Below are 18217 nucleotides of genomic sequence, written 5' to 3' on the forward strand. Positions count from 1 at the left end.
TTGCAAATGAAAACCTCGCCTCGCCTACTGAATGCAAATTCTTACGGCTTCAACTTTAAGATATGTTCTAAGGCGATCGCTGTGAGCTAGGATACAACAGACTGTGCAGACAAAATTGCATGCGTGCATTGTGCAAAAGTGCGAGTAAACTTAGTTAACATTTGTATCATTAGCGTTATGAATTGTGGTAATCAGAGGCGAAGCATTTTGCAGAATATCTCTAATAATTCAAAGCTAAAGTATGCCTGGCATCACACGCTGAGCGTCCCTCCAGGTTATTCGGTAATCCAGTACGCATTTAACTCTCGGCTGCGATACAGTAAATATAGTTTCAGGCCCATATTTTGGCATTGTTATTTCTATTTTACGCTCCTCTTGCCCTTCGACATTATAGCTCGCACGAAGCGACGACCCAGCTGTCTTCGTAACAGCGAGACGGTACACGAAAAATTGAAATAATCGTAAGAAAAGGGTTCTCTTCAAGAAATGCTGCTGTATAATTCGATATTTGTGGAAAAAATTCTGAAGAAATGCGTAGCTGCAAGATTCGTTCCTATGAATCTTCCAGTTCCCTAGTTTCTGTCCTGAAAGCAGTTGAGATAGCTACATCATCTATACCAAATATTTCTCGTAGGTACATTAAGTTGTTAGATAATTCTGGAGCGCCTTAATGTTTGGGTGCTGGTATACCGTGCACGAAGTTATATACACAGAGCACGAAACGGTGACAAATTTTGGCCCGTATTCACAAAGTATTATTTCGCTAGGGCATTTTTTTAAGAACAGACACCGGCCAGCAGCGACAGCGACCATATATTTTGTACGAAAAGGTCCGCTCATGACTACAGTTCATACGAAACAATATCTTCAATTGTATTTGTGCACATTAATTGCAACGTCTCCCTTGAGTAAGAGCCGCATGTGTGCAAATCTCATTGCGCAATTTTTTAGAACGCCGATTTTCTTTTCTTAGAAGAATAAACAGTAAACACAATCGTAAATAAGTAGACCATTCGCTTATGCAAACTTTTTTTTTTTTTCGTGCGTCATCTGGGCAGGAAATGTTCCTTCTTTGATTCTCGGATCGCGCCCAAAAAGGACACGAGAGTCCAAACTGAGTGCATCACGTTTCAAACAATACAAAATTTCCTGAAATTTACTGGGGGCAAGCTATACTCTTTATGGAGGAATCAAGAAAAAGCGCACGTAGTAAAGAATTCGCCATCCTGTAGCTGTGTTCACGCATTTCCCTAAATATGTAATCCCAGAAGGCACACAGCAAACGTGCAATGGTCGGGACGGCACTTAACTCTCAACGGCAGATTCGGAGGGAGGATTCTCTGTGCAACCATGCAAGTTTCCTTGAATAATTCTGTATAAGACCAAACACAGCAGGAAAAAAAAAGCGAGCTCTGCACGCTATAAGGGAGACTCCGCTGCATTGTTCATAGCTTCATTAGCGATCCCCCTTTTTTTTTGGCGGATGCTAATTTATTAGCCTGGTTAGCGTTATCTGTACGTATACGAAAATGGCGGCTGGCTCCCCATGGCATCGCGCACGCGGGAAACCGGTGAAGAGACCACAGGCGCGGAGCCTGTTTCCCTTTTCCGCCCACACATGGTGAGGCCTAATCAGGTTAAGTGCCAACGCTCCCACGCTTGCGCTATACGTTCGGAGAGCACACCCCAGACGCGAGATTGTAGACAGAACACGGCTTCTGTTAACGGTGGGAGCGTCTGCGTCCACGTGCAAAACGTTTATTATGGAGCTCACGTGTCATCAACTACGCGAGGCGCGGCAGACGCGCACTCCCGCGCCATTATGTGTCGAGCACACGCGGAGGACATCGTGCACTGCTGGACAACTACCAAAAACCACCCGCACATGTTTGGAGGTTTGTCAGCGGTCGGCTGCGATGTCATAGGGAGGTCGACGCGCTGACCTGGAAGTGACGTGGTCGTTCGCAACAGCTACTTCCCTCACTACGCGCGTCAGTCGCGATTACTGGCCCACGCCGCTGCTGTTACTGATTTTTCTGAAGCGCACAAGCGAGTCCGCAGTTTGGGGAGAATGGCTCTCAACGTGGTGTTTTTTACACGCGTGAAGAAATTTAAGGCGTATGTTTGACGTCGCTGGGGCTGGGAACGACTGAGCTAAAACAGAGCGACATAGAAGGCAATAAAAAAAAAAAGATCACGCCCATTACGGCACTCTCCAATGCTAATTTTGAGCGCAGCTCCATACGTGAAACAACTATGTGCATCAATATTTTGCATTACGATTACATAGGTACACAGTTTATATTAGAAAGAGAACACTCTGTGTAGCCTGGTTAGCGCGTACAATCTGTCTCATGCGGCACATTGCAAACGGAGCAAAGTGCGGCGCGTCTGCCTCGCTAATCGGGAGATTGCGAGAGGCAGCCGGTAGGTGACGCGTGGACACGATTCACAGCAGCCGCAGCAGACAGACCGCTCATGCAGCGCTTTGTTTTTATATATGGTACCTGTGGATGCGCTCGCCACATGTCTTATCAATGACGTCATCAGTGAAGAGACGACGGCACCCTAATCTGGTGCCATCTTTTAGCGATCGTCCCCGCAGAGCCCCTCTTGCGCGGCACTACGCTTTTCTTCTACCGCTTTCGCCATATTCTCCTCCTCCACTTTCATCCTCGCGCTAACTTCGCTATCGCCGTCTTTCATCCCCCACTAGGCTCCGGGTTCGCTCTTTCATCGTTCGCTGTGCTGGTTCATTCGGTTACGCCCAGGACGCTGAGGGACTTGGCGACTAAGCTGCCCTCTGAAAAGCAGCAAAGCATATCAGCACTAAGTCCTTTTATTTTAGCATCTTCCATTCCCAATATGAGCGCTTCGGTCATGCCGGGCCAACAGCCAGCGTATTCAGCGTTTTGTTGGCCGCCCTTATCTCCTCCACTTCTGCGCCGCACCTACATTTGTGCAAAAAAGTTAAAAGCACGCGCACTAACGCTGTAACAAACGTTTAGGATTCCATTTGACACTGCCTTAGCAGTACCTTCCTTCTTGACTCTGCTGTAGTGGTGGTTCTAGTGTACCATTAGTTGATTGCGCAATCAAAATGCGTTTGAGGATATCTTGGTCTAAACCTCTGTCGTGTGCGCGTAACCGAATCTATCTCTTTCCTGGCCCAACGAAAGCGAATCCGCTTTTTTCGACCTCCTGGAAGTCGCGGTGTGCCCGGCTTTCTGGGTAAACTTTATGTGGCGTAAACTGAATAATCGAGACTGCGAGCCGGATCCCCTCGGTGCTTTTGTTGATTGTAGGTAGCGAGCGAGGTCGCACTAATCGAGGCGCTGTTTGTGTAGAATTGAAGCAGCGTCCTCTTTTATACGAGGCACTATACTCCCGCGCATCCCTAGGACCACGCCAAGAAACGCGCACTGTCATGAGCTCATGAGGCATACAATTTGCAATCGCGCTGCTATAAGAAGTAATGTTCTAAAATTTCTTTACCGATGCACCTTCGGCATTACACGTGGTCGCTGCGTTGCCTGCTTTTCCGCTGTTTTCTGAACATTGTGGCGCATGTAAGGCGAGATGTGCCGACATTCGCTCTATAGAACCAGTTCCCAAGACTATTATTAGGTGTATTTATTCGCGTGCATTTTCCATGCGCAGGTGCATTGGTTGTACTTGTTTTTTATCGACTGTGCAAATGCGATGTTTGGCTACCTAGAAAAACCTCTGATCTCAAACTCTTGGATATATAAACGAAGCACTATGAAGAAACATACACGAAAAAAAATCTAGACCATTTCAAAGAGGCATAACAATAGGAACACTCACAAAAAAAGCTATATGCAAAGAACAAAACACCAAGATGCAAATATACCACGTTGTAAGATAAAATATTATCTTATACCGTATTACAGAGTACTTGCCACGGTCGCGCAACGGCAATGGCGGCAATGCCTAGAACGAGGCGGCAGGCTCGATACCTGGTCCCATTTCGAAGGGGGCGAAATTCAAGAAACGCCCGTGTACTTAAATTTAGGCGCCCGTTAACAGAACACCAGGAAACAACACAATTAATCCGGAGCGCTCCAATATGCGGCGTCCCTCACAGCCCTGCAGTGTTGTTTTGTGTCGTTAAACCCCAAGAATGAATGCAGTCAAAGATGAATATGACAGCTGTCTCCCCCCACCCCTCACGGGTCGCCAAGAAGGTCGCCATGTTAAACACAAGCAAAGCTGGGCTTTACACCAAATACGATAACTCTATGTTGATGAGCGCCGTTAATGCTAACCATCAGCTCTTTTTCTACATTCCAAATATAATTATTAATTTTAAATGGCTGATTATTTACTTAAGTTACGAAATCAATATAGCGTTCACGCAACAGTTGAGGAGCATGTCGAGAAATGATGGATAACAGTGTTTTTAGCAAGCTAGGTTTTGTGTGGTCCTTTTCTCCGACTCAAAAAGAAAAATGTTCACATGGTCGAGAATGCATAAATATATATATATATATATATATATATGCTGTTTTTACCCAGTCCTTAAGAAGTATTTAAAAACAGCCGCCTTCAAATAAAAGGACGGTTTGGTGGGATCCAGTGCGCTGCGACAGCGAGGAGCACGCATCCGCTACGCCCTGGCTGCCCGCTGCTGGGTCACGTAGGCAGAACGTCACTTCGAGAGGTGCGGTTTTGCCCGCTTGCCTGCACCCTTCCAGATTCAGTTTCGCGCGCTCTGTTCCACAGGCAATCGCGTTTTTCCAGATCGAAAAGTTGAGATCGCTTTAATTTCCGTATTATCATGAGCCCGTTGAAACTAAAAGCGTTAAAAGTAATTAATATATTTTGGTTAATTTTGACAAATTACCCCGTATCACCCGTCACCCCGCGGTCGCCACCACTTATGGCTTGTGCGTGCGTGCGTGCGTGCGTGCGTGTGTGCGTGCGTGCGTGTGTGCGTGTGTACGTGTGTACGTGTGTGTGTACGTGCGTGCGTGTGTGTGTGTGTGTGTGTGTGTGTGTGTGTGTGTGTGTCATCTGCCCTCCATTGCACTGTTCTAATAAAGGATTTCCAACTATCCCATGATATATAACATGTCACCACGCGTCCATGCTCCAGCGATAGCAATGGGCTCACACGCAAAACCTCGCCCCAGAGCGCGCTCTAGGTCTTAGGCATTTACGACTGTGCGTTTCGTACAGGCCGCATGCAGATGGGTGTCAAAAGTTGCTGACGCGTAAGGGAAAGGCTAAGCCCGCTTAATCCTAGTCTACGTTTGAGAGCGTTGCAATCACGGGCGCGAGGACACGTTGCGACGAGGTATTTTTCTTTTTTAATTTCGCGTGATTTTTCTTTAGTTGAAAGAAAGGTCCACGTAAGGTCAAGCAAGTTGCGTAAAACGCTATTATCGGTAATTTTTCCACACCTTTTCTTTGATTTATCAGTGAGTGAAAGTAATTAAAGGTTACGTAATTAAACGTAGATATCTAAACATACTTATAAAAGAAAACTTCCGACTAGCATGGACAACGTTCAGCAACATACCGTGAGTGCCTCTCACAGAACGGTCACGGTTACCTTTTATTTTCTGGCGACAGTTATTCATTACAGCCGCTACATCTTGTCGTCTACGCCTCAGCAAGCCAACGACGATACTTTCCGTCACAAGCAGAAGGAAACATGACACCGGCAAATGGCGACGATTTGCACACAGCAAACACCAGCGAGTGCGATCCGCCACAGTCAATCCGAGCCTGGTTCGCGTCGGCTATCCCGCGCATTTCGCCGCAGCGAATTATCTCCCGGTGTGTGCCAGCTGCGCTATAATACACCGGCACTTAGAGAAAGAGACAATCCTGAGCAGGGATACGTTTTACCACCGCACCGACATTCACTCACGCCATGTTAAAGCGTCAGTGATGAGGTCACTGTCTTTAGTCTAAAGGCAGGGGCTGGCGCGAACGCCAAGCCCCACTACGAAAAATTAAATACTCCAGCTACCCTGCTTTGCAGAAGTGGCGCGCTTCAACCGACCGCAGTGCAATGGACGGCCTCCGCACGGGGCCGCGGTTCCATTGATCGCCGCTTGCCCAGCACCAGGTAAGTATACCACAGCAGGCGTCGGGAAACCAGGCCATGCGAAGAACGACACTATGGGGAGCAAGTGGACGACTCGGTTTCAGAATAAATTAGAAGTACCCAAAGACATTAAATGCATTTGAGTGACAACCACCTGGCAAAAGGCAGTCGCCTTCAAAATTCTCTGAATTAGGTTAGTAAAATTTTGGTAAAATTAAGGTACAAAAGGTGAATTAAGCCGAGTAGTACGTATAACGTAAAACGGCTGTATTGATCACAGCTGCAAGGCCGATCCACATAGGTCGCGAAGCCTCGGGCGAAAGGCGGTTAGGAACAAACTGTAACCGACATCAGCAAGGGTGGTTATGGGAGCAGCGATTGAAGCGCGACCATGGGAACGAACATTGGGAAAGGAAAAAAAAGCGTTTTTTTAATTAATGCGAGACACAGTTACATTCATTCGACGAATATAAAATTCCTAATCGATTTTATATATATGTGTGATAAGTAAATAAAAGACAACTCTATTTTATTTTATTGTTATCAATAAATGCATACTGTTTTTCAGCGCCCATCGTGACGCCGCTATCGCTTGCTTGCAATGCAGCGCTTGAAGTGTGCAGTAAGGCGCGCTCGAAAAGCATCGCTGTTACAATGTGCCCCCCTCGCGCGTTGTGCTGTTTCGCTTGTCAACGTTTGTCCGAATTTGGTGACGCGGGTAGACTCGTCGTTTCTCAATCTGTTCAGTCGAAAGTAGTGAGTTATGACCGCCAGATAATTGTTCACTTTAGCTGATTTCGTGCGACTGCGCTGGCCGACGGGCTCGACGTCCAGCGATAGGACCAGCACTCTACACCGAAAGCTTTCGTCGGCCTCCAAAGAAAGTATGTTCTGTGCAGGGATGCGATTTAGACACCCGTACGGCTGGCCTTTCGCTGCATCGCTTTCTGCGCTCGAAACACCATCAAATCGAATGGTGGGGCATTTGAATATACAGCTCTAATGGCCGGCCACCAACGTAAATTTCGCGTCTTCGAGAGCAAAATGACGTCACTTGTGTTTTTAACGGATATGGCGTCGCATTATTTTTTTCTTCCGCCGTCAGTGATTCCTCATCACAGAGATGGCGCTAAGCCCCATGAACTGCCGATGAGCCGCCACGTTTTGAACGTATGAAATTTCTTTTTGTCTTGTTGCATAACACTTGTTTTACGTTATTGTAACTTGTTTTCTGCTTACCCAATGCTTTTGTGAAAGCCCGTTAGGTATTCATAAATAAACGCTTTTTTTTAAAGAAATAAAATAAGCATGTCGTAAGTATATATACGCGGATGAGACACGTGTATTTTTGTGTCGCGTCTATTTAACATTTCAATGATACTCTTCACAATTATGATAGTGCCTGCTTGGGCGGAAACAACAATGTGCTAATAAATGAGTAAAGAATTGCATAGTCATCATCTCATGCACAATTACGTCGTTCTATCCAAAACTGCGGCACGCAGCAGGTAATGGACAGTTTTAGTGTATACCGTACATAGCAGCAAACGCAAAAAGTTAGCCTTAGCGTTGCGTGCTCCACACTGCGCATGCGCTGGAGCTAAAGGGTGAGTAAACGGTGCTGGAACTCTTACGTACGTGCACTGTTCTCGGATTTAGCGTTCAGCGCTAACGCAGGTGAGGGAAGCATTACGTAGGGTAACATGGCGTCACTTCGAGCCACCCGTTTCGGATGTATCGAGCCGTCGGCCTGCCCTGTTTGGCTCATTCGTTCTCCGTTAATGCTCATATTTGCTTTAAATTTGTATGACGATGCTTCGACAGCCGCGTACTGGTGACAAAGGGGCGTTGTTTTCGAGATACGTTCTGAATCCGCCACACAGTAGACTTAACGAGAGAGTTAGCCCATGTTTCCTTTATACGGGTCGAGATGGCGCCAACGCCTGTATTTCTCTCATTTGCTTGACCTAGTTACACATTTGCGGATTCGGCATTGCATTAGCTATACGTATTACAGTGGTTCTTTAGAGCTGGAACTGTGCGAGAAACAGAACCTTGTAGTATTTACCAGGGAAAATAAATGCCATGCACAAGTAACGATGCAATTCGGAAATAAGCAGTCATGTATGGACTATGCCTTAGTTTCAGACCGCGTTTACGAGCGACTAGACCAAATGACCAAAGATGATCAAGGAACAGATAGCCTGGGCATTGATTCCAAGCGTATAACCTGAAGTTTTGGGAGAGACACCGACGCAACACAAAAAGCAGCAACAACAGTAGGATGCCTAAAACTTAAAGAAATGCAAATAGCAAAAATAGCAAAAGGCGCAGAGAAGAAATAGGAGGCATTGCCTACAGCAGTCTGGGTTTACGAGGAACTCTTATAGGTCATGCAACAGGAGATAATACAAACAGGGTTTAATAATTGCTGCAATGGAAAGAGAAGATCCCACAAGTGGCAGAACAATAAAAAAAAGCAAGCTATAGATCAGCGTAAGAAAGCCTCCAGGGATCATCGAGAAGGCGAAAGTTGGGATTACGCGAGGAAATGCGACTTAGATGGAACACGTACCGGGGAAAAAAGGGTGGCGAGTGAGCTAATGCAATTAATCTGCAAGTGAAACTTAGGTGCATAACATTCGCAAAACACGCAAGAGCGCCCTAAAAAGATTCTGTAACCGTGTAACAGCACTCTGAGCTTCAACTAAATATTCCCAAATGGCGGTAAGGAATGAAGCCGGTAACATACTTCAAGGAGATGATGCTCTGCGGTGCATCAGAGACGTTATTAGGGATGACTTCGACTCGAAAGAAAGTGTAGTTCAGATTCAAATAGATCCATCAACAACAGAGAAGCCTGACAGATCAAAATTTAGCGCAGTAAGTTTTTATCGGAAAAAAAATCAAACAATAGATATCCCTAATAACACGGCTGCAGGACCTGATGAAATACCAATACAAATCAAACAGCCTGGTCGAAAGAACGAGGTACGGCTGGTTAATGCCACAGAGCAAGTGATTAAAGTGAAGAAAATTCCGTTTGGGTGGAGTGAAAGTAAGATGAACCTCATCTACAGAAGCAAGTGTGACACGGATAAGTCGAGCTCGTGCAGGCTACTTACTGCAACGTCGATGATATATATAATGGTAATGCAAGCCATAACACTAGAGCTGTCGAAGGAGGGGGAGAGAAATAATATACTGGGGGAACTACAACATAGGTTCAGACCAGCCAGATGCCTAGAAGATATATTCGTACTAACTCCGCGCATAGATATTTTAATAGCTCGGAGTAGACTGTTTATGGATAACATTTCTAGAGGAATGCAGCTATTATAACCCATACAACACTTTAAGGCTATAATAAATACGAGGCTGTGCTAGGACTTCGTAAAAGTGTAAAGGGGTTATGTCCTTTAAGTTAGACATCTTCTCGGAGTTGGAGATTAACCAGAGGTCAGTATAGGCTGAGTGGCTTAGGGGGCCCACGATAAAACCACAAAGGAGACAGTGCAATAATATGCGTTGGGCTTCTTTTGAAGTAAGACAAGCGCAAAGCAAGATTTGTCCTCAGGAAGAACTAATAAGCATGGATAGAAATAAATTGCGTGCTAAATGCACAAATACATTTAGTTTCATATCGACGTCACGGAATGGAGGAAGAGGTCAAGAAAGTTCGCAACCAAGTAAAAGGTAATTGAAAAGGTAAATAGACAACCAGAAGTCTAAAAAGTAAGTGAAAGAAAAAGAGGCCGTAATTGGATGCAACGGATGGAAACAAAGAAGTCCACGGAGAATTACAAAAGCGGCGAGACAGAAATCAGGAGTAAAAATCGGTATGATAACGCAAAGGGCAGTGCCTTGCTATTTCAAGCCCGAACTGGCTGCCTGAGGACAAAAACATACCCGAGCAAGTATACGCCACAGGGGCCGTATAACTTAAAACTATTCCAATATGTTTTTATTCCAATCTCCTGACGTCAAATTTGCGTAACCACCGACGCAAGCATCGGGCGGTCAGCTACAGGGTGGTCTGAATAAACCAGTCAAATGCTCCGCTCGTTCATAAGAGGTCATTTTTGTTTGCTTTAAAAACGAATAACATTGCTTGCACTGAGCCGCTTGTCTTATCTGATTGGTTCACAAGAGGCGAGGAGTACGCTCAAGGGGAGAGAGATTCGATGGGGCCGAGCCACTGCACTGAATATCGATAACCGGATGAAGAGGGTGGTGCCGGCGTCTGCGATTGGTCCGCTTTCTCTTACTTAGCTTGTGGTGGCTCGTCGACAATCGCGGCGGCACGCAATGACAGCTAAAGGATGACGCTAAAATAGATCCTCAGCAAAGAAGAGTTGGCAGAACAAAGTTGTAAACGTGCCGAAAGTGCTCGAAAACGCTACATTATACGCAAATAAACCCATGCTCTCCGGCAGGTGCGAGTAGCCAGTGCCTGAGCGACCGGCGGCAGCTATCTTTTATTCCTTTCGGACCGCGGCAACCTCCGGCTATTCAGAAAAAAATTCAGTTTTATTCGGCATATTAATGCATCTTTAACGCGTCCGCGTCACTTTGACGCGGTAAGTTTTTGCGCTTTTGTGACGTCGCGTGAGAGGCAGGTGAAGTGGGTGCAGCCCGAAAACGTTTGACCAATAGCCGAGGGCTAATGGCAAATATTCGGCGAATCAGAAACAACAATTTTTGTTTTGTTCAGTCAAATCATGCATAATCAGTGTGTACACATCATATTAGATGGGGAGCTATCGCGCTTTTCATGATGTCGCTTGATAGACAGGTGAAGTGGGGGTGGTCCAAAAAGGTTTTCGGCCAATCGGGGTAGCTTGATTGCAGAATTCGAAAAGTTGGGAATAGTTTTACGTTATAGCGCCCCAGGATGATACTTGTGTTTGCTGCAATAAAATCCCGGAAACCATTGCACGCACGGTAATGGAATAATAAAATGTTGAGCCATCGAGACACGTGGAGAGTGTCCACCTTCCTGAAGCATTGCGATTCAAAGGAGGTGGAAGGATAAACTGGTCAGCAGTTGATATAAGCAAGAGATCATCAGAGTATTGGGTAATGAGACGCTGGGAAGAGATTGATAAAACTCGAGTCATTGCAAGCATAGTTTAGACGTAGAAGCATAGACGTTTTAAATACGAAAGTGAGGATCGACACCAGATAGGCAAAAGGCTAGATAGCGATAATTTTAGTAAAACTTGAATAAATCAAGCAAACTAGGTGATCATTTGTCTCCGCCCGTTTCGAATGGTATGCCACTAAACACCACCACCACTGCCAGCATCATCTTCATTATCGGAGATTCAGAGAAGATGGAAATTTTAACGTGCCAGCAGCCGTGACAAGTGAGATAGGCTTAGAGTATCGGCGGAAAAAAGAAAGCAGGGAAAAGATTGAGAGAACCGGAGTCATAGCACTCGTAGGTGACGGTATAGTTATAGAGGTGTGAAATACGAAAGTTAAAATCGAGTCAGATAGGCAAAAGGCTAGATGGCCATATATGTAGTAAAACCTGATTAAATCGAGCAGGGTCGACTATTTTTATGGGGCGGCGACTATTTGTCGCCGCCCCGTATTAAAGGGGATGAAAATAAACATCATCATCATCATCGAGTGCAGGAAAAGCTTTGAGTCGAGGAGTGCTGTTCCTTTTTTCTACTCTTGCTTCCGCTCAACACTCTCAACACTCTTGCTTTCGGCAAAATGGTTTGTATTTCTGCAAAATGGTTGTATTGTGTCACATTAAAAGTAGCAAGAAAAATTCCTTTCTTCGTGATGAAATTAACCAAAATAACCTTAATTGGCCCAACATTGGCTGCGTTTGTGGTTTACGAGCGTGACCAGGTGAGTTTGCAAAACAGTACATCAGCTAATTTTATGGCCTTCAAGATTTACAACGCCGTGTTTTTTTAGGGTGCTTCGGTGCTCGCGCCCTGAAATTCACGTACTTGAAGTGTGTAGTGCACATGTCTGCGTTCAAGCCCAACTCTCCGGACAAAAAGCTAGGGCTTTCGCAACCCATGCTTCATGTTTCGCTGTCGATTTCGCAGGGTCATTTCTTGCTCACACATCTGACACGCTAGAGAAATGCAAATTTTACCATGTCTCCGATAACCCGAACCGAAACTTGGTGCGGGAATTTGGCCGCTTGCAGAAGAGTAACATGTGAACTCTGACATAGAAGTTAACACTGGCGCTCAAGCGAAGGTCAATCTGTAGCATTCCTTCTGTAAGCAATAGTTCTGTCCTGTTACTGGCGATGGAAGTTCACGCGAGGGTGTGTGCGGCCTTGCAGTTACTCAGCGCCGTCATTGACTAGGGGCTGTGGTGTCTGCTCGAGGAGTTTGCGAGATTTTCGTTTTTTTTTTTCTAAGATTGTGGCACCCGGAAATGAACAGAAATGAAATCTGAGCAGCTTTAATCATAACTTTAACCAGGGCCGTATTCATTTTGGTTCGATAACCCTAATTTGTATTCGTATAATGTTATATTCAAGGTAAGCGGTCTTACAAAAAGTAAGAAAGAGCTACCATTTCTTCATAAATATGGGTATTGCCTTTTTTTTCGTTAATAGCACGGACGACTCTAAACGTGTAGCGAACTTGCAGCAAGGTAACGGCTTACTGAAAATAAGCATAGGAAGGATGTACGAGCGCACATGCTGAGCCGATAAGAGAAGTAAGCCAAGTGAGCGTCCTCGTGAGTTCAAAGCACACAAAAGCCAGAGCTGCGGGGAGTCATTTAACTTGATCAAAAGAACGGCGGGATTTCAGGAGACGGCCAACCCCAAGTGCTGATTCTGCGGAGATAAAAACTATGAGCACTGGGCTACGAATTCGAGGCAAGCACAGAAATGGCGAACACAAACGTGGGTGCACGGGATGGAGCAAGAAAGAAGGCCCACACTCACTTCCTGTACACTAGCGCATCCTTGTTGTTGTTCTTTCTTGTTTCTTTCTTTCAAGGTCAAAGGGTGAGCAACAGCTGGCGATGCTGTGCTCGTTCAGGATAAGAAGCCGAGCACGCACAGCGAAACGAGGACCGCGCCGTTCCTTTCAGCGGAAACTTTGTCCCACTCGAGCGGGCACAATCCAAGCTCTCGTGCAGTGGCCGGCGTCTGTTCGCGCGAGTACACACTCCCCGGCCTCATTACGGCTATCTACACAGTGAAAATGGGCGGCACGCTTGAAGGCCGAAGGATAAAAAACAAATGAGTGTAGAGTGCATTTAAAGTTCTCGCACCGAGATAACGAAAGAATCCCAGTTACATCTCCAGGAAGAAGCGCGGAAGAAATCTTTGTTCACTTCCGCGATTCTGTCCACGTGTCCCTAATTGCTTTCCTAGGGCAACATTAGGAATAGGTGTATAGGAAAAGGCTCCGCGTGGCCCCCTCGATTTCGCTTGCTTAGCGTGTGTGTTGAGATCATCGTGAGAAGTTTCTGGATGGGTGGAACAAAAAATAAATACAAGTTTGGCGTGAAGCTATTGCAGTTTCTCCTATTTAATCTTTTTTTTTCATTTCTTTTTGCCGGCTCTATGCTTTAAGTCGGCTCGACGATTACATGAGACGAGAATATTTGAACAATCATTGTAATATTTATATGTAACCTCCACTAGATGGTCCTGTTGCAGTCTTGTACTTTGGTACCCTGGGCTTTATAATTTATGTGCTGTAATAAACCTCCAATGTGTTAATACAATTGATTTACCGATTGAAACGTTATCCATTCCTATGAAGCTTTCTCTTTTCCCTCTCTCTTTCACTTTCTCTCTCTCTCTCTCTCTCCTGAGCAAACGGGATTGTTCCAAACTGTTCGTGCGACACTGTTTAAGCTTTTTGCAAAACAGTGGATTTTTTTTTTGAACAGCGCGACTCACGCCCATTCTTGAAGTACTTTGTCCTATGCCGCTTTCCTTTGTCCCATGTCGCAGCACTACTCAACACGCTGCTATATTTCTGTGTTGTCATGATTTATTTGGATGGTGAGAGCCCGCGTGTGAACACTCAGCTTTGGCAGCTTTAGTACGGATTAAATAGTCCATTGCATTATTCTACTTCTCTTGACGGACGACAAACTGGGTCATGGTCGAAAAGTACGACCCGGGTATCTCGAAACTCGCCCTGCTCCTATGATTAGCGTTGATTTTGCGTAGTCTGGTGGTCCTTAATATGTGCTAATGAATCTTGAAGGCAGCAGGCTGCTAGCATTATAGGCTATTCTTAGATTTAATCTCATTTTTTTTATTCGTTGTTCCGAATGTCCAGTTCTCTAACGTCGCCATGCGAGAACCCATACACTAATGAGAACTGCAGCCTTGAGGGTGTTTTCTCGTGTCTATAACTCACCCGACCACACCCACTGAAAAGAGGGTTTAGGTGAACTAATACACCAATTTAAAAGGGGGATTTTGTGGAATCACACCCTTTTTTCCAATGTGTGTTTTGCTGAAATCCACACTACACTTTATTTTCGCAGCGATATCTTTTACCCTATAACTGCCCCAGTCTTTCGGATGTCCGTCGAAGTAATCCCGAAGTGTTTTCCAAGAGGCTCATAAAAAGAAAAAAAAAACGCGAGAAAAGTAAAAGGCTGCACAGCCTAGGTAAGAATTGGGGAGCTACAGATTGCGAACCGGAAGTATTACCCCTCGACCACTGCGCAAACATAATTACAGGGAACAATACATCACCTTCAGAATGCAGTAGAGCCTTTAGCTGATATTATAGGCTGACGGCAGGTGCTTCAGTTTATCTATAAATTGCCACCAAGGGAATGTAACTAGGCGAAGCTACAAGTAAGGTGTGAAAGGCAGCAAGGCGAGAAGAAGACAAAGTGGTTGTGTCCTTCAACTGTAGGACCGGGGCACACCACCTCCACAATAAACGCTGCAGTCTTAGCGGTAGAAGAGTGCTCCGCATGCACGTGCGCGTGTTTATTACAACCGACACTGCACGAAACAGCGCAAGACTTACTCACCAAAATATTGCACCGGCTCCGATGGTACACCAAAAGAGATGCGCCTGAAGGACTATGACTGGCTGACGCAATATGAATCGTTACTATCGGTAGCTGATCTGTAAAACAACAGCAAGCTGAAACAACTCAAAAGAAGCCACTGGTTAAATACGATAGATAAGTTAGGAAATAAAAGAAAAAGCTACGTCTTTCCTCCTCACCATTGGATACACGACGTACGTGCACTAGTAAATTGACATTCATAGCCTATACTGTGAGCGTATGACGTGTAAAAACCTGGCTTGGCGCACCGGTAAAATGCACTTGTTTTACACCTTCCTTTTCAATGAGAATGGTAAGCATGCAGTCAGGAGCTGGCAATGTCTGCCGTATGCGATCCAACCCATTCTTATCATTCTGTGAATTTCCTTCGCATGATCAGGGTTCCCTGTGATTAATTGAACTAGGTAAACGTACTCCTTCACAGATTCTAGAGGCCGACTGGCGATCCTGAAGTCTTGTTCCTTTGCCCGGCTATTTATTATTATCTTTGTCTTCTGCATATTAATATTCAATACCATTCTTACACTCTCTGTGTTAAGGTCATCAATCACTTGTTGTAACTCGTCTGCATTGTTGCTGAATAGAACAATGTCATCGGCAAACCGAAGGTTGCTGAGATATTCGCCGTAGATCTTTACTCCTAAGCCTTCCCAGTTTAATAGCTTCAATACTTCTTCCAAGCACGCAGTGAATAGCACTGGATAGGTTGTGTCTCCCTGTCCCTGTCTGCAGTAACAGGGCAATATAAACACCACAGTGAGCACCGCTACGTCACTCCCCGACCAAGCTCTTTTTCGTTTCATTTTGGTGAAGTTTACGGTGATGATTCCAGTTTTCCAGGTTCCAGGTTTTAAACACACGTAGCTTATGTGAATATTGTCATGTAAAAGTGATGGGTGCACGAAGGCAAACGGAAACGAATAGTTTCAAAAAATGTAAACAGTTTTTTGGGCCAAACTCGTCCTGCAAAGTAAAATGTAGATCAGTAGTGATCGCGGTCATAACCTTTCCGTTTTGCCGTACTGTCTTTCATAATCTATCTTTCTCTCTCTGACAGCATACTCTATCGGTGCAATGACGATGCTAGTAGGCCCCTTATTTAAAGGGCGCGATCGCGCAGATTACTGAGCGAGCCGTGGTGAACATGATCGCTTCAGAACGCTCAATGATAGGCACCCATCGAAGGGTTTTACGTTAAAAAAAGAACGCGTAGGATATGAGGAACGAGATTGTTTTTGAGCTGCAGGCGGAATTTTTAAACCACCTGGGTATTTTTAGCGAGCATCCGTATCCACCTAAACGAGTGTTTTTTGCATTCAGCCTCGTTTTGAACGCCGTAGCTGGAGCCGCAATTGAACCCGCTATCTCCTGCTTAGATGTGGAACTTCACAACCACTCATCCCACTACGGCGCGCCCTTCAAGAATGCGATACCTGGTTCGCACACTCTTAATGCGAAGCGCTCTTGTCGAATGTAGACTGGAATGTTTCTACTGGGCATCTATAACCGTTTTCGTAGGCAGCTCCCGAACGCAGCGCAGTCTAACTCGAGGTCTCAAACAGCGACCTTGGACTGAAGTCGGAGCGCACAGCTATTATCAGACTCCAAGAAAGCGCTCCATGTGACTTTCAGACCTAGTATATATAGAGCACCGATGAAACAATATTTCCACGTGGTGGTGACGTTCAAGAACACAGTAGCAATACTGTCAAAGAGAAAACTAACTTTTATTGGGCGAACCGGTGCCCACAAAAACAGGCTACAGTTATAGCGCAACGATAGCGGCGAATACAGTCGGCGATCGTCGAAAATCTGATGAGCGGGTCAAGCGCGTGGGCTTTCATACATCAGTCGTCGAATGTTCCAGAGTAATCGCTGGGACCCGCGTGTCTTCCACAAAGTTCTACATTATTTGCGTCGCGCACACGTGCAAACAGATTACACAAGGATCGGTCACAAACAGCGGATGGAACGATCGATAACATTCCAGAAACTTCCGGTACATGCAGGCGCGTCCTCCGTTGTGTGATAACATTTGTTAGGTGGTGAAACGTGTCGCCAGATAAAGACAAGTACACGTGTCAATACCCCCTTCTTAAAAAGCATCGACCCGATGCTGCAAAGAAACAAAAGTAATAAAGAAGCACTCGCAGCAACGAAAACAACCAAATAAGGAAAGTTCGTCAGCGTCCGTAAAAGAGTTTAACACGCACCACGTGGACCACTTCAGATCGTGCGCGGCGCCGCTATGAATGCGAAATGCCGTCTGGCACGACCTCATAGTCCAGTGCGCACATACGTCGGATGACCCTGTAGGGTCCGAAATAGCGTCGCAATAGTTTCTTTGTCTCTGCGTGTAGTAGTTAAGAGAGCCAGTTTAAGGGCGGAGAAGAAGGAAGGAAAGGAAAGTCTCTGAAGCAAAATTGCAGCGCCGTGGTTTTAAAGCGCACCCGTGGTAGAGAAACGGAAGGCGATATAAGCGTGCGTGGCCATGATACGCACACGACAAACTGCCTTAAAAAATTTAGACTTGAGGGAAAGCTTCGTTAACAAACGATAGCACGGCAATCAGCACTCGAATATAATTATAACCCTAATAATACTTGTAAATATTCGTCTCATCTATGGGATCTAATTCGCGCGCTGTTGCTTTGTCTCTGCGTGTAGTAGTTGAGAGAGCCAGTTTAAGGGAGGCGAAGAAGGAAGGAAAGGAAAGACTCTGAAGCAAAATTGCAGCGTGGTGGTTTTAAAGCGCACCCGTGGTAGGGAAACGGAAGGCGATATAAGCGTACGTGGCCATGGTACGCACCCGACAAACTGCCTTAAAATATTTAGACTTGAGGAAAAGCTTCGTTAACAAACTATAACACGGCAATCAGCACTCGAATACGACGAGAGAAATTATTGAGACGTGGAAAATTTCCTTCAATTAAATATGGTTTGCGAGACAAATGCTGGTAAGTATTGAACCTCTTAAAAGATGAGGGGAAATTTGCGCTCACCGAGAGGGCATCGTCCGTACGAGACCACCACCAGGCACCTTACTGAGACGTGGAGGGCTTTGCGGCCGGAACGAAGCCTCCCGTCCCCGCC

General features: G+C 45.6%; 1 non-coding gene across 1 annotated transcript; it reads right to left on the bottom strand.

Moving 5' to 3' along the window:
• Positions 1-5946: 5946 nt before the first annotated feature.
• Positions 5947-6108, bottom strand: LOC126548658 (U1 spliceosomal RNA). The gene has a single exon (XR_007603006.1). It is a non-coding gene; the product is annotated as a U1 spliceosomal RNA (small nuclear RNA).
• Between the last annotated feature and the right edge of the window lie 12109 nt (positions 6109-18217).

This window comes from Dermacentor andersoni, chromosome 1 (genome assembly GCF_023375885.2).
Source record: "Dermacentor andersoni chromosome 1, qqDerAnde1_hic_scaffold, whole genome shotgun sequence".
NCBI lineage: Eukaryota > Metazoa > Arthropoda > Arachnida > Ixodida > Ixodidae > Dermacentor > Dermacentor andersoni.